Raw genomic sequence first — 14,250 nt, 5'->3', positions numbered from 1 at the left:
GGGTGACAAAGGTGGAGGGATCCTCTGTTTGTGGGGATGAAGCCTTTGTTGCCCCTGTTTTTAATTTCCTGCACTTTATGAACCGTTAGTAACTCTTACTTAACCCGGATGGATGGTCCATCTTTTCGTATGGTGAAGTCCGGGTTAGGTAATTTTGGATAAGTCCTTGGGGCTTACTCTAGTTAATATATAAATCTTTTGACTATCTATTTGTTTATTTACTTTCAAACACTTGTTAAATATAAGTTTAGCATTATTGATAATTTGGAAAATAATTTTAAGTAAAAGACGTATAGGATAAAAGATCCTTTAGAAAATCTTTTAGGATAAAATATCCTCAGAAAATAAATAGTAGGAAATCATATCTTCAATAATTGATAAAAATTTCATAAGAGAATTCTTTCAAATGGTAAATTCTAGGATAAAGTATCCTTAAAATAGGTTAACCAATTATAAAACAATTTTAAAGGAATAGCCTCATAAACTGATATGTTTAAAATTATTGAAATAAATATAACGCAAAGGTTAATTAATAGAAATCATACCAGAAGGTCTAGATAGACCTAAGTTACAAGAAATGTTGAATTCTCAACGATCCTTGAAGGGATAGTTTTAGGATCCAGGATCCTTATGTGTCTGATCTTCGTAGACAGCTTAGTGATTCTGTTGCAAATATTTCATAATGTTAACTGGGATCAAACCCATTAAGCTGGGGACAAGCCCAAATAATAAACTGGGGACAAGCCCAAATAATAAACTGGGGACAAGCCCAAAAATAATCTGGGGATAAGCCCAATAATAATTTGGGGACAAGCCCAAAAATAATCTGGTGTTAAACTGGCGACATGACCCTTGAGAAGAGGTGAAAACCCCTAAAACCTTTAGAATTAATACTGGCGACAAGGCCCTTGGGAAGAGGTGAAAACCCCTAAAACCTTAGGAAATGGTACGTCTGCCATATATCGTAGGATCCTCCATATAGCCGAAAGCAACGAAATTGTCAGCCACTAAGTGTGTACTGGTCCCGCTGCCCCGGACCATACTTTGGATAACGTGCGCTCCAGGCGAGAGTGTAGAAACTCTATTTATAAGAAAGGTGAAAACCTTTAAACCTTAGGGGATATGACCATCGGGGGTCATACCCAATCGTGGGCAAGGCCAAGGGAAATAGTAAAGTACCTTATATGTAAAGGAGAGGTGGCCAACCTCTTAGACTTTGAACCTCTTATTAAAATCTGCATTGTTACTTAAAAACTTGGAAAAGATAAATGTTAAGAATATATTATCCTTAGAATAACAAGAATAAAAAATAGATAAGTAATCAGATAGATATTACCGATTTTAGGATGCTTGATCCTTTAAGGATAATATATCCTTTCAGGATATTGAATCCTGATTAGAAAAAGTACTTCTTTAGGTGGATAGCATTCCATGCTCTTGGTAGTCTATTGCCTTCCATTGTGAGCAAATGATATGCCCCCTTTCCTGCTTCCGACTCAATCTGATAAGGTCCTTCCCATTTGGGTGCTAGCTTCCCATCAGCCGGATTTGTTGTGTTTTGGAAGGCTTTCCTCAATACTAGATCTCCTTCTTGAAATCTTCTAACTCTGATATTTTTGTTGTATGCCCCAGCTACCCTTTGTTGATAAGCTGACATTCTAATCTTTGCTAGGTCTCTGAGTTCTTCTAAAGTATCCAAGTCTTCAAGAAGGATTCCTTCGTTGGCTTCAGGATCACGGATGATGGTTCTTGTAGTAGGGACCACCATTTCTGTGGGAATCACTACTTCTGATCCAAACACCAAAGAGAAGGGTGTTTGGCCTGTTGCATTTTTGGGCGTAGTTCTGTCGGCCCAAAGAACATAAGGAAGTTCTTCAGCCCATTTTCCCTTTTTGGATCCTAGTTTCTTCTTTAGATTGTTGATGATGATCTTGTTGCCAGACTCTGCTTGGCCATTGGCTTGAGGATGAACCGAAGTGGAAGTAATCATTTTGATGCCCCAACTGTCACAAAAGTTAGTGGTTCTCTTCCCGATAAACTGGGAACCATTGTCACAAATAATTTCAGCGGGAGTACCAAATCTAGTTATAATATTTCGTTTAATAAAAGATATTACTTCCTTTTCTCGGACTTGTACAAACGCTTCTGCCTCAATCCATTTGGAAGAGTAGTCAGTCCTAGCAAGCATAAAGACCTTTCCACCTGGTGCTTTTGGCAGTTTGCCTACAATATCCATACCCCATTTCATGAAAGGCCATGAGGAGGATATAGGATATAGAGGTTCTGCTGGTTGATGAAGGATATTCGCATGTCTTTGACAAGCATCGCATTTCTTTGAATATTCCACCGCATCCTTCTTCATTGTTGGCTAGAAGTATCCAGTTCTAAGTATTCTGGAAAATAGTGCTCTCCCACCTGTGTGATTGCCTCAATCTCCTTCATGGAAATCCTTGAGCACTTCTTGGATTTCAGGATCCTCGATGCATCTTAAATATGGACCTGGAAGAGATTTTCTATATACCATATCATTTAACAAAATATATTGGGATACCTTGAGTTTGAAGGACTTGGGATTCTCTGTGGCTGGAATTTCTCCAGTCTGAATGTAGTTCTTGATTGGATGGATCCATGATCCTTTATTGTTTAAGGATAAAGGATCCCAGAGTACGACTTCTTTATCATTTGTTATCTCTCTCACTTCCTGTTCTTCTACTGCTGGCGAGAGAATGTGGATTATTGGGATTTTCAAATCCTCAGGAATCTTCAGAGATGAGGCTAAGTTTGCTAAGGCATCTGCCCCAACTTTTTCTTCCCTTGGTACCTGTGTTATACTAAATATTTCAAAGGATTTTGACAATTCCTTCACAATATCTAAATATTTCATTAGTTTTTCACCTTTAACAGCATACGAGCCATTAAAGTGGTTAGTTATTAATAAAGAATCTACATAAACTTGAAGATACCTGATCCTCATGCTTTTGGCTAATTGCAAACCTGCGATTAAAGCCTCGTATTCTGCTTCATTGTTTGTTGTCTGGAACTCACAAGCTATGGATTGGGGTAATATGTCCCCCTGTGGCGATTTCAGTAGGATCCCTAATCCTGTTCCCCTTACGTTGGATGCTCCATATGTGAAGAGGATCCAAGGATCCTTGGCTTCTTCTAGTTGTTGGACTTCTAAATCAGCCTCCTTTTGCATGTCACTGCTGAAATCAGCCACAAAGTCTGCTAGTGCCTGCGATTTGATAGCTGTTCTAGGCTCATACTGAATGTCATATGCACTCAGCTTCACATCCCACTTGGCCAACCTTCATAATATACCGGGTGTTGTTCACCTTCATGATCCTTGACGAGGACGGCACTTATTATTTTACCTGAAACTGCTAGATACAGATATAAGGATTCTCCATCCACAGGCTTCATTAGAGCTGGAGCTGAGGATAAGTGATCCTTCAAGGCTTTAAGCGCAGCCTCATGCTTTTCTGTCCATTCAAACTTCTTATTCTTTCTAATAATGTCATAGAAGTCTTTGCATTTCTCGGAGGATCTTGAGATGGATCTATTGAGAGCGGCTATTCTTCTCGTGAGCCTTTGGACATCCTTGGCATTTGCAGGCGACTTTAGGTTGATGATGGCTTCAATATGCTCAGGGCTTGCTTCAATTCCTCTTTTAGTCACAATATATCCCAGAAACTTTCCATCCTTAACACCAAAGTGGCATTTTGACGGATTCAATTTCATATTGTACTGGTCAAGGATATTGAAAGCTTCTTCGAGATCCCTGAGGTGATCCTCGGCCTTCTTTGATTTCACCACCATGTCATCTATATAGACTTCCATGGTTTTGCCTAACTGATCCTTGAACATCATGTTCACCAGTCTTTGATATGTTGCCCCTGCATTTCTTAGTCCAAATGGTATAGCAGTATAACAATATATGCCGGTTGGAGTCATGAATGCTGTATCTTCTTGATCAGATGGTTCCATCTAAATTTGTTGGAATCCAGAGGAAGCATCTATAAAGGTAAGCATTTCATGTCCAGCCGTTGCATCCACCATGGAATCTATATGTGGTAATGGGAAAGGATCTTTGGGGCATGCCTTGTTTAAATCGGTAAAATCGACACACACCCTCCACTTTCCATTCTTTTTTGAAACAACGACCACATTAGCTAGCCATCGAGGATATTGAACCTCTCTGATCATACCGGCCTTAAGAAGTTTTTCAACTTCTTCTTGTATGATCTTGTTCCTCTTAGGAGCGAACTTCCTTCGCTTCTGATGGACGGGTTTTATAGATAAATCAAGGCCGAGTTTATGAGTGATTACCTCTTTTGAAATACCTGTCATATCCGAGTGCTTGAAAGCAAAAGTGGATCTTCTTCGCGATAAGAAGGATACTATATCCTCCTCGATCTTACTGGGGATATTGGATCCTAGGAACACCTTTATTTCTGAATCTTCGGGGTCCAATGATACTTCTTTAAGGTCTTTCTCCCGAGCCTCCAGCACGTTTCTAGGATGTTGCTGTAATTGCTATGCTATGGTTGGCTTGGCTTTTGGCTTCATTGACGATGAATAGTAGTTTTTGGCCTCCGCTTGATCACATACTATCTTCACGACTCCCCAAGGGGTTGGTAGCTTGATACATTGGTGATATGTTGAGGCTACTGCTTTCATTCCATGGAGCCAGGGCCTACCTAAAATAACATTGCTACAGAAGAGGTTATCTATAACACAAAATTTTTTATATGAATTTAACCCTTCGATACAGATTGGCAAGTTGATGTCCCCAATGTCTTTTTAGTTTCGCCACTGAAGCCGACCAGCACCGACGTTCTAGGAACGATTTCGGAATCCGGGATGTTCATCTTCTTCAGGACATCATGTTGGATAATGTTGACCGAGCTGCCACCGTCCACTAGGATTCTGCGCACATAATGGTTACAGATAAATAAAGTAATAATCAAACCGTCTTGATGAGGATCCTGGATGTTCAGCTTGTCTTCTTCGTCGAAGAAGATTCTTTTGTCTGTTGTTAATGTTGTTGACACTATCGGATGATCCCCGTTATCCATCTTGATCTCCTTGGCAAGTCTTTTTGCTGCGGAGAAAGAAGTTCCACATATGCCTGATCCTCTAGAGATGAAACTGACTGCTTGCGTATCCAGCTTGTCCTGCTGAAGATCCTGGATCTTTGATTTGAAAAATATTCTTTGATCAGTCATTCGAGTAGTGGGGATGAGCGGTCTTCTTTCATCATCCAACTCGAGCTTCTCTACGGAATTCTCTTTGATGGTACACGAATCTTTAAATAGATCATAATCTCTGGACACGAAGTTGATCACATGAGCATCTGGTGGCGGTGGTGTCGCTTTCTGTGGAAGATCTTCAGGATCCTGGATCTTAGATTTCTTTCTTCCCAAGAGTTCTTTAAAGTGACCTTTGCTCAGAAGGTACCCAATTTCTTTCCTTAAGGCGATGCACTCTTCTGTTGCGTGGCCAAAATCTTCATGGAAAGCGCACCACTTAGACTTGTCCTTGAAGCCGACAACCTTTTCATTTTTTCTGGGCCACCTTGCTTTTTCTCCCAAATCCTTCATGGCACAAATCAAGCCATGAGTGTCTACAGAGAAACAATAGTTGGAGATGCAAGGATAGTCTTTGTTGCCTTCTCCTTCTTCAACTGCCCGTACGTTCTGATTGTTGAACTTGGCATACGGCTTCGCATTGTTGTTCCTGTTCCAGGATCCTTTATTCTTCTCAGGAGTTTCTTGTTTCATCTATCCACCGAGACGATACTGGATCTTTTTATCTTCTTCTAAGCGGATGTATCTCAATGCTCTGCTTCTGACTTCATCTAATGTCCTGCATGGAGTCATCACTAAATCATCATAAAAAGGGGAGCTCTTTTGAATTCCCATCTTGAATGCTTCAACAGCAGTAGTCATATCAAGGTTTGGGATTTCTAGATCTTCCTTTCCGAACCTCGTAATGAAATCCCTAAGGGATTCATCACTGGTTTGGATAACACGATACAAATCACTGGTCAACCTCTCAAATTTCCGACTACAGGATAATTGAGTGTTAAACAAATTAACTAAATGAGAGAAAGATGTAACTGAGAAAGGGGGAAGACTTAGCAGCCATTTTAGTGCAGCTCCCGTTAATGTGGCTCCAAATCCTTTACAAAGGCAAGCCCCCTTTGAGTTTCTCAGATACAGGATTAATTTCCATTCTATCCCGATATTGAGCAACATGTTCCTCAGGATCTGTGCTCCCATCATACGTCTTCATGTTGGGAGTTTGAAACCGCTTCGGGATTTCAGCATCACATATGGGCGGAGCGAATCTGGATAATTTGTGACTTCCCTCTGGTATTTTAGGGATTGGACGTATCACTCCCACACTGGATATCATATCCTTTAACTTCTGTAATTCTCTGGCCATGGCCTGGTTGATACCTGAATCTTGCATGGGAACATGGTTAGTATCTAAAGATATAGGATCGTACCAGTTACCTCTCTTCTGGGTGGAGTTTGGTATTCCAAACGAGTATTTAGGATAAGAGGAGTCAGCAATCGGAGTAGGTCCTCTAGAAGCTATGGTCTGCATGGGGATTATATCTTCTTCATGGACTTCGGAGGATCGTTGATGTTGGACGCCTGAGAATCCTTGATTCTGAAATAAGGATCCTTGCTGAGGATATGTTCCAGTAGATCCCGGCGGAAAGAAGGTTGACTCTTGTCGATAATATGAGGATCCTTGGCTTTGCTGACCCATGGATCCTTGATGGAAGTTAGATGACATTGGCTGATCTAACGAGAACCCTTGATCTTGCTGACTCACGGGCCTCCGTTGATGAGTAGATGATCCTGGCTGAAAGAGTGAGGATCCTTGAGCCTGGCGACCCATGAACCCTTATTGAAGGATAGAGGATCCTGGCTGAAACATTGAGGATCCTTGAGCCTGTTGACCCATGGACCCTGGTTGGAGGATGGATGATCCTTGCGAGAACTGTGCCATGGATTCTGGACTGCTGAAATCCAACATCCTGGGCATCAAGGGGGTGAGATCCTCTGCTGGCCTCTTGTTCTTCTTGAGATCCTCTATCTCACGTAGGATCTTCTGATTAGTCTTGTTCTGCTGCTCCATGTATGCTTTAACCTGCGAAAACATAGATGAAACATCACTGTTAGTACAAACCACCGGGGCAGCAGCGTCAGTTTTCGAGCTCTGGAAGACTGGTAGTTGCGTCTTGCTTCCAGCAGCAGCAACCCTTGGTGCTCCCGTGATTGGCGGAGGCAGCGGTGGCAAAGTCCTTGATGAGAGAGGGACCGTAGACGGCATGGTTGATGAAGCAGAGGATGATTGAGAGGCCATTGATGGTGATATGGGTATGAAAAAGTTGAGAATGATAATAATAATAATATGGATTATAGCACCAATTGCCCCATGGTGGGCGCCAAATTGTTTTGGACAAAAATCTGTCAAGGATCACGTATCCAAATCTGTTAAGTGAGGTAAGGTGCTAACTCGGTAAAAGCGAGTGTATGATTGTAATATAGGTGGACACAATGATTTGGTCATGAGGGAAAAAGCCCTTAATCACGATAGTCTTACTTCGGTCAAAACTTATCTAGGCAATCGTTGGTAAAATAATTCCGGTCAAGGATTAACAAGATAATCTTTGGTCGGATTACTTTAGTCAATGATCAACAAGGTAACCTTTGGTCGGTGAGTATATGATTACCGTGGTCTCCGGCACAAAAAACCCCCGGACGGTGAAAACTATCACCGTCGTGTTTATTGATTAACAAAAAAGGTATTACAAGTGTTTGAGGAGATTATGATCGAGATTACAATAAAAGCTAGTGAATAGAGAGAGTGTTCAGTTCTGCTCTAGTGTGTGTGTAGATACATGTGTGTTTCTAGCTCGATCATATCTCGTATATATAAGATAATAACAATAACAATATTCCCTATCTATTCGGAAGTCTTCCACTTAGCCGCTCCACGACCTTTGACCACGTGCCAATAGCCACCCAGTAGCGATATAAGCGGGAGAACTAGTCTTATAGCCGTTATTGATATTAACGCGTTCATCTTCACATTAGTTCATCCATAATCAGCTACATTGAAGTAGGATCCTGGATCCATGCTCCAGCTAAAGGTTGTCTTGTGAGGATAATTGATGCAAGTTCGTCTTACAGTTGATATACATGTCTAACACATCACCATACTAAAGGCAATCATTAGTAAACAAACAATACCAAGAATCGTCGATCTTTTATATCCTGATGTATATTTCAAGGATAAACTATCCATAAGACAGTCAAGGATAAAGGATCCTCAGTATAAAAATCGTGGCCTAACAACTATCAATGGCCTCTCAATCAACCTCCGCTTCATCAACTATGCTGGCTACGGTTCCTCTCTCATCAAGGACTTTTCCACCGATGCCTCCGCCAATTACGGGAGCACAATGACCTACTGCTGCTGGAAGCAAGACGCAACTACCAGTCTTCTAGAGCTCGAAAACCACTGCTGCTACTTCGGTGGTTAACTCTAACAATGATGTTTCTGCTATGTTTTCACAGGTTAAGGCATACATGGAGCAGCAGAACAAGACTAATAAGAAGATCCTTCGTGAGATAGAAGATCTCAAGAAGAACAAGAGGTCACTCGAGGATCAGACTCCTTTGGTACCTAGGATGCTGGATTTCACCCCTCCAGGATCCTTGGCTCAACTTTCTCAAGGATCATCTATCCTTAAACAAGTGTCTATGGGTCAGCATGCTCCAGGATCCTCGATTTTCCAGCAAGGATCTTCTATCCTTCAACAGGGATCCATGGGTCAGCAAACTCAAGGATCCTCGTTCCTTCAACCAGGATCCTCTGGGATGTATCACCAAGGATCCTTCAACTCCCAACTTCAAGGATCCTTCTTCCAGAATCAAAGATCCTCAGAGGTTCATGAAGGAGACATAATCCCCATGCAAACCATTGCCTCTGGTGGACCAGCTACCATGGCAGATGCTTCTTACCTTGGCTACACTCCTGGGATGCCAACGTTCAATCAACCGAAAGGTAACATGTATAATCATATATTCTTAGACACTAACCTGGGCTCTATGCAGGATACAGGTATCAACCAGGCTATGGCTAAGGAACTTCAGAAGCTTAAGGATATGATATCCAGCGTGCCAGGAGTGGTCTGTCCGATCCCTGAAATACCAGAATGAAGCCACAAGTTGTCCAGATTTGCTCCAGCTATTTGTGATGCTGAAGTCCCAAAACGATTTCAGACCCCCAACATGAAGGTGTATGATGGGACAACTGATCCCGAAGAGCATGTGGCTCAATATAGGGAGAGAATGGAAATCAATCCAATTCCCGAAAAACTCAAGGAAGCTTGTCTATGCAAGGGTTTCGGATCCACACTGACAAGATCTACATTAAAATGGCTACTAAGTCTTCCTCCCATTTCCGTTAACTCTTTTTCACATTTAGTTAACTTGTTCAACAGCCAATTTTCTTGTAGTAGGAAATTTGAGAAGTATTCAAGATGGGACTTCAAAGGGGCTCCCCATTTTATGACGATCTTGTGATGACCCCATGCAAGAATTTAGATGAAGTCAGAAACAGGGCACTCAGTTTTATAAGGCTAGAGGATGACAAGAAGATCCAGGAACGGTTAGGAGCTCCAACAAAACAAGAGCCATCTAACCAGAAACAAGGATCCTCATACAAGAACAACGACTCAAAGCCGTACTCAAAATTCAACAATCAAAATGTCCGGGCAGTTGAAGAAGGAGAAGATGATGAGGACTACCTAAGTATTTCCGAGTATTGCTTCTCTGTTGACACTCATGGTTTGATTTGTGCCATGAAGGATCTTGGAGAGAAAGCAAGGTGGCCTCGAAAAAAATGAGAAAACAACATCCTTCAAAGACAAGTCCAAGTGGTGTGCATTCCATGAAGACTTTGGCCATCAGACAGAAGGTTGTATTGGTTTAAGGAGGGAAATTGGATACCTCCTGAGCAAGGGTCATTTCAAAGAACTCTTTGGAAGAAAAAAGTCTAGGATCTAGGATCCTGAAGATGTACCACAGAAAGCAACTCCGCCCCCACCAAAAGCACAAGTAATCAACTTCATCTCCGGTGGCTCAGATATATGCGGTACTTCTTTCTCCTCAGCAAAAAGACACGCCAAAGAAACAAAGTTGGAGAACGGAGAACGACCAGTCATATCCACTACTTTGACGACTGATAAAAGAATCTTCTTTGATGAAGAAAATAAGACAAGCATCCAGGATCCTCACCACGACGGTTTGATTGTAACATTATTTATTGCTAACCATTATGTGCGCAGGATCCTAGTCGATGGTGGAAGCTTGGTCAACATCATCCAACATGACGTACTACAGAAAATGAACATCCCGGACTCAGAAATCATCCCGAGAACCTCGGTGCTAGTGGGTTTCAGTGGTGAAACTAAGAAAACATTGGGGGACATCAAACTCCCAATATACATCGAAGGGTTAAACTCTTACCAAAAGTTTTGTGTTATTGACAATCTTTCTTGTTGCAACGTTATTCTTGGCATCCCTTGGATACATGGAATGAAGGCTGTAGCCTCTACTTACCATAAGTGCATCAAAGTACCAACTCCTTGGGGAGTAGTAAGGATAGATGGTGACCAAGTGGAAGCCAAGAATTATTATTCTTCATCAATGAAGTCGACAGCTAAACAAACGATAGCATAGCAATTACAGCAACATCCTAGGGACGTGCTGGAAGCTCGGGAGCGAGACGTAAAAGAAGTATCTTTAGATTCTGAAGATCCAGATGCGAAGGTGTTCCTAGGATCCTGTATCCCTGACGAGATCGAGGAGGATATGATATCCTTCCTAAAGCGACGAAAATCCACATTTGCCTTCAGACATTCAGACATGACAGGTATTTCTAAGGAGGTAATTACTCATAAGTTGGGCCTTGATTATTCTATTAAACCCGTCCATCAGAAGCGAAGGAAATTCGCTCCTGAGAGGAACGCGATCATACAAGAAGAAGTTTAAAAACTTCTTAAGGCTGGTATGATCAGAGAGGTTAAGTATCCTCGATGGTTAGCTAATGTGGTTGTTGTTTCTAAAAAGAATGGAAAGTGGAGGGTGTGTGTCGATTTTACTGATTTAAACAAGGCATTGCCCTAAGGATCCTTTCCGTTACCACATATAGATTCCATGGTGGATGCAACGTGTTGGTACATGTTTGTCAGTAGTTCATAGTCTTGTAATTGTAATCGAGTCTGTATTGTAATTGTGTATTTGATTATGTTTTTGTTTGTGTAACTAGCGAAGTTGTCAACAAGTTCGCTCAGGCGAACTTGTTGAATATGCGAAGTTACAGACAACTTCGCCTGTGGCGAAGTTGTCGTGTATATATTCACTGTTTCAGCCGAAACGTAAAAAGGTTGTTCGTTTAGGGTTTCAGTCAAGTGTTCGAGTTTAAGCAGACGTGTTTGCTAGTTCCAGTGTCTGTAATAGTGACTACGAGTCACGTGTTCGGTTAATAATATTACGTGTTTGATTCATTGCTTGTGTTATTCTTTATCTACACTCGTAATCTACCTACGCAGGGATTCCGCACCTGCGTTGTTAGAGAACATCCCGTGTACGATCCGTCCAGGAACCATCAATTGGTATCAGAGCCAATCGGCTCGATTGTGAGGTTCGGGATTTCACGCGGGTGTAGTTTCGTCTCGTTTGACCTATTCGCGAGACGTATTTTTGTTGGGATTGTGTTCTACTAGTGCTTGACAGTCATTTTCAAGCCTTAGCATTGATCGGGAGCTTCTGGTTTGAAGAAAACAGATCTGGAAAAACTTCCAGGTTCATCGGGCGAACTTGTTGAATTCAGGCGAAGTTGCCGTCACTGGAATTAGGGTTTTTGGCGAAGATATAAGGTTTGGCGAAGTTAACCACAACTTCGCTCAACTCATAAGTTCGCCTTAGCGAAGTTATCCGCAACTTCGCTTCACACTTAAGTTCGCAGATTTCATAAGTTCGCCTTAGCGAAGTTATCCACAACTTCGCTTACTACCCAAGTTCGCTCAACTCATAAGTTCGCCAGAGCTAAGCGAAGTTAACTTTAACTTCGCCAATTCAAGCGAATTAAAGACCTCAGCGAAGTTCTCTGTTCAGCGAAGTTGACCTTCAAGCGAAGTTATCCTTAACTTCGCTTACTGAGCTGTTTTAATATTTTCTTGTTTTTTTTTTCAGGTTTTTCAGGTTTTACAAGGATGTCGTCTATCAACATCTCCGATTTGGTCAAGATGGAAGTTGAGGCAGGGTCAGCCACTAAGGCCCCGAGGTTGATGAAGGGAACAGACTTCGTGGCATGGAAGGATAGATTCATCCAGTACATTAAATATCAGGATGCCAAAATGTGGGTGTGCATTCAAGATGGATACGTTCCTCCAACCATGCAATACGAAGGACGTGACGTGGTGAAGAAGTACAGTAAAATGGAGGACGAAGAAAAGAAAATGTATGAGGCCGAGAGCAAGGCCCATGCAGCGATAACAATGGCACTTCCTCAAGAAGTTCTCCATACGTTTCGAAAGTACACTTCTGCAAGAGAGCTTTGGGATGCTCTGGAAAACAGATTCGAGGGGAACGTAGGTATCCGTGCCTCAAAGATTAAACTCTTGAAGACCCAGTTCTCCGTCTTCAAATATTTGAAGAATGAATCTTTGGATGATATTATCACCAGATACTATCATCTAATGACAGAGCTTAGCAATTATTCGATTGCCTACCGAGAAGAAGAGATCGTCGAAAAGCTTCTCGATGCTCTCCCACCGAAGTGGGAAATGTACACCGTCCTTATGAGGGAAGACAGAGACTTTCCTAACTGTGATTTGGAAACTGCAGTAAACAAGCTCAGAACTTATGAGCTCAATATGGTTCGAAAAGAAACACCAACAGACCAGATACAAGACCCTGGTATGTATGGTGCAAAGATTAACTCAGGCTCAAGCTCGAGACCTGAATCTGCAGCTTTTTACTCAAAAGGGGAGTCAGGTCCCGACTCTCCTCATGATGGAAACGTTTCTGTAAACACGAATGGTGATGTATGTTTCGTTGCTGGAGGATCTAGTACTTCAAAGCCTCAAGCATCCACAAGTAGTTTTTCTGTAAATGCATCAAGCAATAATTATACCAAGATGCCTATGAGTGTAAAATCTGCTGAAGAGCAGTTTGCAGTCTATGCTTCATTTATTGCTTCCTACGAAAACTACATCCAGGGGAAGATTGTGGACCCTGCTGTTCTGGATGAGGATTATGACCAAATCGATGCTGATGATCTGGAGGAGATGGACTTGCAATGGCAAATGGCCATGATAGTGAGGCGAGTCAAGCGTTTCATGAATAAAACGGGGAGAAAGTTCGTTGGTGGTCGGCCCGGGTTCGACAAGTCCAAGGTAAGGTGCTACAATTGTCAACAGTACGGGCACTTTGCCAAGGAATGCAGAAATGAGAGGGTTGAACGTGGACAAGGTCGACCTACACAACACTCAGGAGTTAACAGAGAGATAAATGCCATGTTGACCAGAGAGGCAGGAGAGTACAACTGGAATCAACGCCCAAGTGGTTCTGGTGAACAGGCTAACATGGCTGAGACTGAAGCTGAAGAATGTGAGAAGGTTGAAGAAACAGAGAAAGCGAATGAAGAAGAAACCGCTTTCATGGCAAATGACAAGGATAATCGCTCCGAGGTAAGTCTTAAAACTATTTGTACTAGTTGTGAGAATTTGTCTGAGCAACTCACAACGATAACTGATCAGTATGTCAAATTGGATGCTGAATTTAAAACGATTAAAGAAGATCACCATTTTACTAAAGCCAGAGAAAACAGTTACAAAATTAAAATTAAGGCTTGTGAAAAAGACATTCAAAGTTTAAAAACCAAACTTGCTGAGAAAGTAGAAATTATTGATCTTAGTTATGAAGTTTTGGAAGAAAAAACTAAAGTGATTGCTGATCGGGATAAACAGATTGCTGACCACCAGGTAAAGGTGGTGGAACTAAACCGCAAACTTGAGCAGTTCAGGAATTCCTCGGCCATCCTTGATCACCTCGTGAGTGATCCAGGTACCTCTGCAAAGAGGGGAGGAATCGGATATCACGAAGTTCCACCACCCTTTAACCACAATTATACTTATAATCCAAGTGTTCAGAAATC

The sequence above is a fragment of the Bidens hawaiensis genome, unplaced genomic scaffold (genome assembly GCF_021521415.1).
Source record: "Bidens hawaiensis isolate Kalapana, Puna unplaced genomic scaffold, B.hawaiensis_p1.1 tig00017459_1, whole genome shotgun sequence".
Classification (NCBI taxonomy): domain Eukaryota; kingdom Viridiplantae; phylum Streptophyta; class Magnoliopsida; order Asterales; family Asteraceae; genus Bidens; species Bidens hawaiensis.
The sequence above is the reverse complement of the archived record's forward strand: the minus strand, read 5'-3'. Positions refer to the sequence as shown.